Below are 12,490 nucleotides of genomic sequence, written 5' to 3'. Positions count from 1 at the left end.
GTTGGCGCCTCGCTGGTTCCTTGCTCTCTCTGCCCCGGAGCAGGTTACTCCCACCACACCCCCTTGAAATACCTACATGGTGTGGATCTTAACAAATAAATGGCTACTTTCTACCTGTATAAATTCTGTTATTTACTCATGGATTTGTTTCTAAAACAATGGTCATAGTTTAATCAGAGTCATGGAGAAAAAAAAGAGAAAATACATAATATGAGCCAAATATAGTATCCAAGTACAATATCATCTAAAATGTATTTTACATCTGTCAGCTTTATTTTGCAGTGTTCAGGAGGACATGCAGGAGGACAGGAAAGAAGAGACAGCTGTGTGCACTGGGGAGTGAGAAGGTGAGAGATGGAAGAGATATGGGGGAAGGATGTGAGAAGTTAGACAGAAAGAGATAAAGAAGAGAGAGAAAGTGGAAAGAAGAGATGGAAAAAAATCAAGAAGTAAGGCAGGGTAGGAAGAAGAAAGGAGGAAGATGAAAGGGAAGGAATAATTGCTGAGAAAGTGGGGAGGAAAGATGTGGGAAGTGCCAGAAGAAGGAAAAAGGAAGAGGGTGGTGTAAAGGAGAGAAGCAAAGAGGGATGGAGGAGGAAGAGATGAGGGAAGTAGTTGAATAGATTTATGAAGAGGTGGGAGGAAGAATGTGTATGGAAAAGTGAGGAGGGAAGAAGAGGAGAAGAGAAAAGTGGAAGAATACAGGGGAATAAAGGAAAACACAAGGAAAAGGTGAAAATAAAGGACATGGAGTGGAGAGAGTAAGCTAATCAATGCCTACTTGAAGGGAGGGTGAGAAAAATCTCCCCCTGCCACCAATCTGTACTTCATCCCTTGTCCCCCTAAATGAAGTAGTCAAACTACACCTTTGCTGTCAGCTATGTAAGTGATTTTTTTTTTAATTATATGGTTCTTTTAGATTTATTTGTGATATGATACTTCTTAATGACTTTTCCTTTGCCTGTTATACATATGTTTATATTTAAGTTGAAATTTTAATGGCCTTAGCATGCTGTAAAGACCCATGTAATGAAGTGCTAAGGCCACTTTTTAGTGCAGCCTAGTAAAAGGAGACTAAAGAGTAATAAAGAAAATATGTATTCAACATAAACTAAGCAAGAGATACAAGATCTAATTCAAAATACTGTTTTCTAATATAATAAGTATGTCTGTACTGCTGTTTTTAAGATAGGTATAGTAAAAATTACCCCTACACTCAGTGTCAGAGTCATCAATTATATACCCTCCATTGCCTCAGGTACAAACGACTGTGAGTCCTCCTGGGACAGAGAAATATCCAGTGTACCTGAATGTAACTCACCTTAAGCTACTACTAAAAAAGGTGTGAGCAAAATCTAAATAAATAAATGTAGCTATGTTTTCAATGTGAAAGAACCTGAAAGCCCCTCAAGGTGTCATGGGAAGAAAGAGGTCTCATATTCTCTTCACTGAGGCTAAATAGATGACAGGGTTATTATTTTATTTTGTTACATTTGTACCCCACGCTTTCCCACTCATGGCAGGCTCAATGTGGCTTACATGGGGCAATGGAGGGTTAAGTGACTTGCCCAGAGTCACAGGGTGCTGCCTGTGCCTGAAGTGGGAATCAAACTCCTTAGGACCAAAGCCCACCACCCTAAGCACTAGGCCACTCCTCCTTGGGATCTAGTCTTACGGTTATTAAGCCAGAATGGGCTTGAGATTCCTTCCCTAGGGAATATAAGCCTTCACAAGATATTAACTAGAAAGTAGAGCCTTGTAACAGAGCTTTTGATAATGGGTTTCACCTATAAGATATTATAGTTGTTTCCTATATAACATTTGAGAGACCTTTTGGTGCATCTGACTCTGATGGAGTTGATGCACACTAATCTAAAATGCATGTTACTACAGGTCGTCATGGTGTCCTTGATTATGTTACAGAGGATTTTCTAAATAAGACTTTTCATGTTGCCTTTTAGCTATACTGAATAAGGTTATTTGTTGGTGGATGCATCTAAATAGGAAGAATATTGATTCTTATTTGGGAGGCATATCTGTCAATTTGTTTTAGGTTGCTTGTTTGATTTTAATCCTTTGGCATTTATATTGCTATTTCAAAGCATTTTTGTACTTGAAATCTTGTTTTCCCTGGGATGAAGGTCACACCATAAATCTCAGAATGCACTGCAACAGAAAGTAAAGCAAATGGCAATGCTGAGCATCACTAAAGTTAAATTTTCATAAATGTAGTAAGCCCTTTGTCTTATAGAAAGCAATTTTCAAAAGCTGTGTACCAGTCAGGCACCAATCTAGCTTAAAAGTATGCACAGGTTTCAAAACACGTTTGCTCAGCTGCATCAGAAGTCATTCCAAGGCGTGTGTGTTAGGTTGAGGAAGGAAATAAATACATGTGGATTGCAGTTACAAATCTGCGTGTGTTATGTTCCATTGATACGGTATGTGAGTGAGCTGAGTCCTATCCATTCTGCATCCAGACTCTACCTATGCATTTGGAACCGACATGATATGTAGCAGTCTTGGTGTAATAATTTTTCCTTCCTGAAGCAGCAGAATTGTGAGCGAAACAAGGCGCTCTTGGTGGAGATTATTATGAAAATGTACTAAGCAAGAGAAGTCTTTACTACACTCTGCTTGAGTTGCTCTCCAGTGGTCGGGATTGGATCACTGTTGTATTGGTGATACACAACAGTAGACTCTTTTGAAGCACTGCATTTTGGTTTTTGTTTACTCTAAGATTTTGACACTGTATAGTGGATTTCCTACCTGTTCCTTGTTTTGATTGGAATAAAGGGTTTTTTTTTTTTTTGAACCACCTGATTTTCTCCTTAAGGTGGAGTTTTTGCAGGTGAGTATTTTTTTTCCTTTTTTTCCATGATTAATAAGAACCAATGATATTACCGTGTTCCCTTGAAAAGTCGTGGATTTGCTTGTACATTTGGTACTTTCCCCTACTGGGAAGTTTGAGGTTCTGTTTGTTAAGTATTAGTGTACTATTTCCATTTTGAAATTAGTGAGACAGAGAGGGAGATTCATTATACTATATTATAAATTCAAACCTTTTTCTATTAGTATTGTTCAATAAGTAGTTTAAACTTCCTCTCATTTTTTTGATATTGTGATTTGTCTACCTGTAAAAGTCATGCTATGTAAGATATGTGCATATTTTGAGAATAGTACTTAGGTAAAATGCTGGCATTTACATGTACACATATTTCCATATAGATCATTATTCTGATGAATTATGTGTATGATTGGCATGGAACTATGAGGACTTACTTTATAGAATTACTCTATGTAGACAAGAACTTAAAAATGCATGTGATCGAATGTATGTGCATTACATTGTAGATATGAGCATACAAATTATTTGCAGCACATTATAGGCATCCAAATGAATTGAATGCACACTCACACATGCATACCTCTAGATCTGATGATTTCCAGCCTGTCCTTAAGGTCATCTCTATATTTATCCCATAACATTTGGAATTCCATGACTATTTGTCTCCATTACTTATGAGAGGACATCGCCACTCATTCTAGATGCTCCTTTCTATCATGCAGCTTGTAATTGTGCTCCAGCACCTTCCAAGTGCTGTGTCTGGGAATGCAGAGGCTCAAACTGTTTAAAAGCAGGTGTGCTCCTACTGGATATATACTTCTGCAATTTTATAATGTATTTTTTTTTTAATGCAAAATATAATTTATATATAAACAATTTATAAAATTATCACCCGTGACTATGGCTACCTTTACGAAATTATCCTTTATGGGTGCGGTTAACTATATTGAAAGAGGGATTCTTCTCTACTTGTCATTTTCTAGGAAAAACATTATAAGCAGATAAACCAGATAGAAATGTCTATAGGTATCTTGTAGGATTCTCAAGTTTCAAAGCCAAAATAGGTATTAACTTTTCCTTTAATGTTCAATGTTTGAAAATTGGTGCTAATTGTTCTGGTTAGAAGTAGCAGAACAGTTTGAAAAATTTCCCCTAAAACACTTAAGTTTTGAATTATTTTGCTACCTTAGAAATCACTGGGCCTGATATTCAGACCATGAGAGGTAGCCGTGGTCAGCGCTGAACCCAGATATTCAATGCTGGGCTGTTTCTGGTGCCAAAATTCAGTGCTGGCTGGTTTAGGACCCCTTTTACAAAGTAAACCCAAAACAGTCTTACCTCTCACTAAACAGAAAGTACCACTAGGCTACTGCAGCAGCCCGGCAGTACTTTCCACCCCCAGCGTGCTGTCATATCTGATGCTATAAAAATATATTTATTTTTGTAGAACTGGTTTGTACCCAGCAGCCATTTCCTGCCAGAAAGAAAGACCTACCCTTTTACCCACTGCGGTAAAAGGGGGCCTCGGCATTCATCAAAAACACGGACCAGTGCAGGCCCCCTTTTGCAGCAGCTTGGTAAAAGGGGCCGTAAGTTCCTACCAGTCAAAGATATACTAGCTAGTCACTTGGCCACATTTGACCACTCAATTGGGGCTGAATATTCCTAGCTAGCTGGTTATATCGCACTATCCACTCTCCAATGACTGGAAATATTCAGAGGGAGATAATTGGCTATCTCCCACTGAATATCGCTAGATAGCCGGCTAAGTGCCATTTAACCAGCCAGAAGCTGTTCCTGGATGGTTAAATGGTTTTAAATATCTTGAGGACTGTTTTTAGATTACAGCCATATTTGTGTATGACTATACTTCTGTAAATTCTGGAGGTATTAAAATTTCTATTCCGCCTACAACTAGGCAGATTACAACTTAACATACACAGTAAAAACAGAGTAGAAAACAGACATACTATCAAACAGATCATTGTTCTAAACGCGGGTGTTCAAACAAAAGTCTTCAATAATTTACCAAATTGGCCAGTCTCAAATAGCCTGGCAAATTATTCCAGATTTGTGGACCTGCTATTGAAAAGGCAGTATTCCCAGTATCAATATAACTTACAACCTGCATTTTAACATTGGTAAGTAACTTCAAGTTTTCAGACCGCAAGGATTGTAAAGGCTGAATCACATCTCTAAGGCATCAAGGAACACAATCAGAGTACAATACTTGGTGTATCAAACGTGCCACCTTGTACAGCACTCAAGAGTAAACTGGCAATCAATCTAATGAGCGAAGAATCGGAAATACATGTTCAAATTGGGACGCACCTGCTAACAGTCGAGCAGAAGCATTCTGTATTACCTGCAATGCCTGCATTTTAGATTTAGGCAAACTCAAATACAAAGCATTGCAGAAATCAATATGAGAAATTGCCAGGCTCTGTACCACTGACCGAAAATCACATTTCAACAGCGTTGGCTTCAACTTGGCTAATAAATGAAGCTGAAAAAACACAGACCTAACCACATGCAACACTTGATGCTGCATAGATAATATATAATCTAAAATCACCCCTAACACATACATACTTTCCTTTACTAGCAACACAGGTATAGTCATATGGATAACCTTGGATAGGGGAGAGATCACTAAAATCAAAAATAATGGAAGAAACAAATGAGTCATGAAACATATACTGCTTTCAAACAGCTGTAGAGGCATGATCATCTGTATTTAAAATAAGTAATCAATTATTTTATTGACAGCTATAATATAAAATTGTACTGTAACAGGGAATAAATTCATTTAAAAAGAAGCAATCAACATTTATTTTACCTCTAAATCCATCGGTCTTGCACTCTCCAGTATGTATCAAATATAAGTGAGAAATACTTTGTGCCACAAAGGTTGAAGTTAAATTGCTTAGCATCTGCTGAATTTTTACATTTTTATGATTTAAAGTGCCACACTGAGTGCAAATTTACTGTACATGGCAAAGTACTATAATGATGCTGTAATCATTACAGCTAGTTAGCATGGGAAGATATGATGTGTTAAGGATACTGAAGGGAGTCACAAAAACATTTTATTATAATATTTGCTTCAAAAGCCCTCAGACATGCCTAATTTATTCAAGCAAACATTATACAGAGCTCCATAAATTTATGTTGACAGTGTGAGAAAATTAATTTGTGTAATTACAGTCTGGTGGACTATTCACTTTTATAAAATGACAACAAAAATGTAGATTACATACTATTTCATATGATACTTTAAAGGTATTTGAAATCAATTCATACAAAGAAAGCCCACAATATTTAGTCCGTTAATTCTTTCATTCATATGAGTTTTCTTCCAGCCGTAGTACAACTGCCAATTTTACAAGGATCAATTCATTAGGATTCATTTTATTTATGAATAAACGTAAATCCTCTGATATGTTTACTGTCTAACATTTTATTTGCAGACAGCAGTCCTTAAAAACTGATTGCTGCTCTATGTGAAAGCAATGAAGGATATTGAAAACTAGCATGAAGCCATTACTGTGATACATTTAATCAAAATACTTACTTCATCTTTTTTTGAGTGATTCCATAATGTGATTTCTTAAAGCAAACAACTATGACCTTGTTGTCTAATTTTCTGGTCTTAAGAGATAATTTTAATTCCTTGAACATTCTTTACTTTAGAATATTGTACTATGCTGGGCTGAAGTACAGAGTAATTAGGTATCGTCACTAACAAAGAAAGCTCTGTTGGGTGTTATGTTTGAGTTCCAATTACTAATTAGCAATTTCATGAGATACCCAACAGCTCCTAAAATATGTGGATATATGACATCATTGTATTAGTCCCAAAAGTGCAATTCCCTTTTATAGAGGTTTGACCCCTATGGGTAGTACTGATGAAACAACCACTAGATGTCAGCAATACCATTTTGAACCCAGGGATGGAAGGAGTAGAAAAAGAGTGTTACTACTCCATCTCTTTGTCACTGGACCAGCAGGCTTTGCCTCCGTTTAAGTACCGCTGCCTTGATTTTCTCTCCTCACATGCTATTCTTGACTCACTACAATCTGGTTTTCGCCCTCTCCACTCAACTGAAACTGCGCTTACTAAAGTCTCCAATGACCTATTACTGGCTAAATCCAGAGGTCAATATTCCATCCTCATTCTTCTTGATCTTTCCGCTGCTTTTGACACTGTCGATCACAGCATACTTCTCGATACCCTGTCCTCACTTGGATTCCAGGGCTCTGTCCTTTCCTGGTTCTCTTCCTACCTCTCCCTCCGCACCTTTAGTGTTCACTCTGGTGGATCCTCTTCTACTTCTATCCCTCTGCCTGTCGGCATACCTCAGGGTTCTGTTCTTGGTCCCCTCCTCTTTTCTATCTACACTTCTTCCCTTGGTTCATTAATCTCATCCCATGGCTTTTCCTACCATCTCTATGCTGATGACTCCCAAATCTACCTTTCTATCCCTGATATCTCACCTTGCATCCAAACCAAAGTTTCAGCGTGCTTGTCTGACATTGCTGTCTGGATGTCTCAACGCCACCTGAAATTAAATATGACCAAAACCGAGCTTCTCATTCCCCCCCCCCCCAAACCCACCTCCCCGCTCCCCCCATTTTCTATTTCTGTTGATGGCTCTCTCATTCTCCCTGTCTCCTCAGCTCGAAACCTTGGGGTCATCTTTGACTCTTCTCTCTCCTTCTGTGCTCATATCCAGCAGATTGCCAAGACCTGTCGTTTCTTTCTTTACAACAGCCGTAAAATCCGCCCCTTTCTTTCCGAGCACTCTACCAAAACCCTCATCCACACCCTTGTCACCTCTCGTTTAGACTACTGCAATCTGCTTCTTGCTGGCCTCCCACTTAGTCACCTCTCCGCTCTCCAGTCGGTTCAAAACTCTGCTGCCCGTCTCATCTTCCGCCAGGGTCGCTTTACTCATACTACCCCTCTCCTCAAGACCCTTCACTGGCTCCCTATCCGTTTTCGCATCCTGTTCAAACTTCTTCTACTAACCTATAAATGTACTCACTCTGCTGCTCCCCAGTATCTCTCCACACTCGTCCTTCCCTACACCCCTTCCCGTGCACTCCGCTCCATGGATAAATCCTTCTTATCTGTTCCCTTCTCCACTACTGCCAACTCCAGACTTCGCGCCTTCTGTCTCGCTGCACCCTACGCCTGGAATAAACTTCCTGAGCCCCTACATCTTGCCCCATCCTTGGCCACCTTTAAATCTAGACTGAAAGCCCACCTCTTTAACATTGCTTTTGACTCGTAACCACTCGCCTCCACCTACCCTCCTCTCTTCCTTCCCGTTCACATTAATTGATTTGATTTGCTTACTTTATTTATTTTTTGTCTATTAGATTGTAAACTCTTTGAGCAGGGACTGTTTTTCTTCTATGTTTGTGCAGCACTGCGTACGCCTTGTAGCGCTATAGAAATGCTAAATAGTAGTAGTAGTAGTAGAAATAGATTGGCATTCCAGTGAGGGGGAGAAAGGGAGGAGGAAGGCTGGTTTGGGGAAAACTGGGATGGATGTTTCCTAGTAGGAAGGGCTTTTCAGGGGGCATTGGAATGCTGATTGGGGCTTTGGGGACATTTGACTGCTCATTGGGGCCTGTGAGGGAAATTGGACTGTTGATTAGAGGTAGTGGGATCAGGAAGGAGAGCTGATGGAGTGGTGATTGGCACAAGCATTGTGTTACATGCCTGGGCTGATACAATGAAGGCCCATGCTATTGGCCTAGGCATGCAATTCAATGTTTGTGAATTAACTGATTGCCCTGCCCCACACATTAATTGTTGTTGTTAATGTGTGGTAAGTGCTATTGGTAGTTATTGCAGCTAGTGCATGGTAATGACCTGTATGCTAGCTGTCATAGCAGGATACTCATCTTATTAGCCTTACCATGATCACATACTATTCCCACATTAAGCAGCTAATTCAGAGGGGGTTTTTGTTTGTTTGTTTGTTTTTACTGTGCTGGCCATTTTAACATGCATTAGCCATTAGCAAGGCTTGTGCTAAGTTTTAATGCATGGTAAAACCCACACTAATGGCATAAATCAACTTATTAAAAGAACCTCTATATGGTGCAGGTAGAAAACAGAACAAATGTTATGCGTGTAGTGCCAACAGCAAGTTGCAAGGTAATAGGAAAGTGTATATGGGAAAGAAGTTGGGGGGGGGGGGGGTTACATTTAGGATTATTTGAGGCAATCACTAGATCAGGGGCCTTGCAGTGAAGAATACTATTCTATAGTCTATTTAGAGCTGTATTTATTAGGTTTACAGGCTGGTATAGCATCATGGCACATAGGAAAGAGAAAAATATCAGATAGGTATTTCATATAAAGTGAAGATATCATTAAGAACAATTGCAAAGAAGTTGGATGTGGCTTGTTCTAATAGTCATAGCAACAGTCAGGCAAAATCATGAGCTGAACAGTTTTTAATGATGAGGAAGCTTCAGGTGACCTAGGGTTTTAGGCAACTAAATGGACATAAAGACTGCAAAATTCACCCCAAGGACTTAATCAAGTGTTATCAGATCAAGATTCCAATGAAGAAACCCAGTAGTAGCAGGGTCATACATAGAAGATTGTTCGATTCTGGACTTTGTTTACATCAACCATCTCAAAAGCTGAAGTGATCTGCCAAAAATATAAAAGGTCAGATCACTTTCTGCCACAAATCCAATCAATGGCCACAATGCATCAACACTGTGTGGTTGTTTTTAAAATATTTTATTCATTGTAAATTGCCTTGATAGATTTCCCAAAGGTGGTATATCAAGGGGTTCATTTAAAAAGTCCTTATAAGGTCATAAGGTGGCAAAAGTTTTTCCTCTCAAAAATGTCCAAGTTGTGATTTCTGATACCCTGATTTTAGATGATTTGCTCTACAATTCATCCAGATTTCAAGAAGGCATGTTGGGGGCGTAGTTTGGGTAAAACCTGGGTAGGACATGAGCAGCACCAAATGATAGATGTTTTTCTTCAGTAATGGAACAAAATGAAAATGTCTAGGGCCAAAATTAAGACTTTTTGTCTAGACCTGCTTCAATCATGACTAAGTGACCAAAAGGTGCCCTAAATGACCTCTAGAGGGATTAAGGCATAACCTCCCACTTACTCCCCCAGTGATCACTGACCCCCTCCCAACCCCCTAAGATGTGACAGTGATAGTACATGTGATAGTCATTCCTATAAGAACAGCAAGCAGATCTCAGGAGTAGCCTAGTGGTCAGTGCCGTGAACTGTAGAGAAGGAGACCCGGGGTCATATCCCACTCTAACTGGTACAATTGTGGTGGACATTTTATTTTCCAAATGATCCCATAAGCAGTGGCGTAGGAGGGGGGGGGGGCGGGAGGCGGTCCGCTCCCGGGTGCATGCCGCAGGGGGGGGGGGGGTTCGGCTCTGTTGGTTCCCTGCTCCCTCTGCTCCGGAACAGGTTACTTCCTGTTCTGGGGCAGAGAGAGCAGGGAACCAGCAGAACCCACGCAGCTCCCAGCTGGTAAGAATGCACTCCGGGGGAGGGGCTGTTTGATGTTTCGGGGGGGGGGGGGTGTCGTGCTGCACCCAGGGGGGGTATCGATGCACCGAGGGGGGGTGCGCAGCGGCGAACCGCCCTGGGTGGCAGCCGCCCTTGTTACGCCACTGCCCATAAGAAAAACACACTGAGCACAAAACATCTAGGAAAAAGGAAATTTTCAAACCAAAAAGATAAATGTTTCTCAGTTTCAAACATGGCTATGTTCACCACTCGATTTTAGGACATTTCTAGCAAAATCGAACATAGACATTTTATCGAAAATACCCCTCAAAATTTGTTAATAAACTTGAAACTTGGCACTTATTCTTACAAGCTCATGTCTCCTGATTGCTCTTCATCTCTCCTCTGAGTAGCTTAAGGGACTGTATCAGCATTGGTTTTCCCACTCTATCCCTTTCCTGTCCTCCTATTTGCTTTGCTTTTTTTTTGTACCTTCCTATCCATAATTGTAGTTCTGTTTCCTGTTTGTTTTTACATTATTTTATTCATTGCACACCACCTTGATGGATTTCCCAAAAGTAGTATATCAAATTTCTTAATAAACTTAAAAGTTGAAACTTCTGCAGAAAGTTGGCAAAGTCAATACCTAAATTAATATAGATGGTCATCAAGAATAAAATCTATCATTGAAAAGATTGACAGTCAACATAAAACATTCAGTAGGCCATCCCAAATTCAGCATATATGATGTTATCACTGTATGTTGTGCCCTGTCTTTGTGCTAAAACAATGGAAAAAAAAGTTGTGATCAAAAATTTCTAGCCATGACTTGTAAGTAGCCTCTTATAAGGGGCTATATCAAATGTTTTCTGAAAATCCAAATATTGTATGTTAGGAGGATAATTTTATAAAAAGTTGCCCATGAGTAAAGGTCAAGTAAGTGACAATTTCAAGCCAATTTAATAAAGATACATGGAGGGGCATTTTCAAAAGAACATCTAAGCTAGAATTGGGATGTCCTGCTCATAATGTCCAAAAACTCTGTCCATCTCACAACTATTTTCAAACAGGAAAAACATTGGGATTTCCTATTAGAAAATATTTGTGCTGAAAACATACAAAATGAACAGCTATTTTCCAAAATGAAATGTCCAAAATAAGAACGCCAAAAAAATCAGGCACAAAAACATCTGTCTGGCATTATTTCTGCAACAATTACCACACAGATGTCCCTGCAGAACAGAGGGGCAGCCTAGCGGTTAGTGCAGTGGACTTTAAACAATGGGACCCAAGTAAAAAGACCACCTTATTTCATTTATGTTATTGTGAGCCCTCCAGAAACAGATAAAAACCTACTGTACCCTAAAGGCACACCACTGCAATAGCCATCATGCTTTGCAGGTGTCTTATAAATTTAGGTACAGTAGGTATTCTATGTTTCAGGAGGGCTGACATATTTGTACAGAAATAAGTTATACCTGGACCCACTGCAGTGATCACTAGGTTACTACTTATACTTGCTTGCTGCTCTATTAGGAATGGCTATAATACCTGAAGCTGTCATACAGCATGGTATCCACAGTCACTTTCACTTCTTAGAGAGGTAGTGGGGAGTCAGCTGCTCAATCAGGGCACCTTTTTGTATCCTGGAGGAGATTGAAACTGGTCTAGATAAAAACATGCTTCTTTTTTGCCTTGGATGTTTTTTTTTTTTCCATTTCATTATCACAGAAAGATGTCCTAATTTTGGACCCTTCCTAGTCTCACCCAAAAGACACCTTTAACATGCTCCCTTGCTATTTGAGCAAACTGAAGTGTAAAACATCCAAAGTTTGCCTTTCAAAAATTGTGATTTGGATGTTTTAGCAGATGGACTCTTTCTTTGACTGTTTTGAGTCATTCATCTGCTTTGAAAATCAGCGCCAGAAGCCTATTCTATAAATATGTACATATCAAATATAGGGCCCTGCTTACTAAGCTGCACTGTAGGCGTGCTAACCTTTTAGCTCCTCATCAGCCTCCTCTTCCTCTGTTGGTCCATATGCAAATGCTGCAGATGGGGTGCACCACTAATTGCTCCTGCTCTTCATCCCCTGCAGGAGGTTCCTGGCTGGTGTCCCCTGAGT

Source organism: Microcaecilia unicolor, chromosome 3 (assembly GCF_901765095.1).
Source record: "Microcaecilia unicolor chromosome 3, aMicUni1.1, whole genome shotgun sequence".
In the NCBI taxonomy this organism is placed as follows: Eukaryota; Metazoa; Chordata; class Amphibia; order Gymnophiona; family Siphonopidae; genus Microcaecilia; species Microcaecilia unicolor.
Note: the sequence above shows the minus strand (reverse complement) of the source record.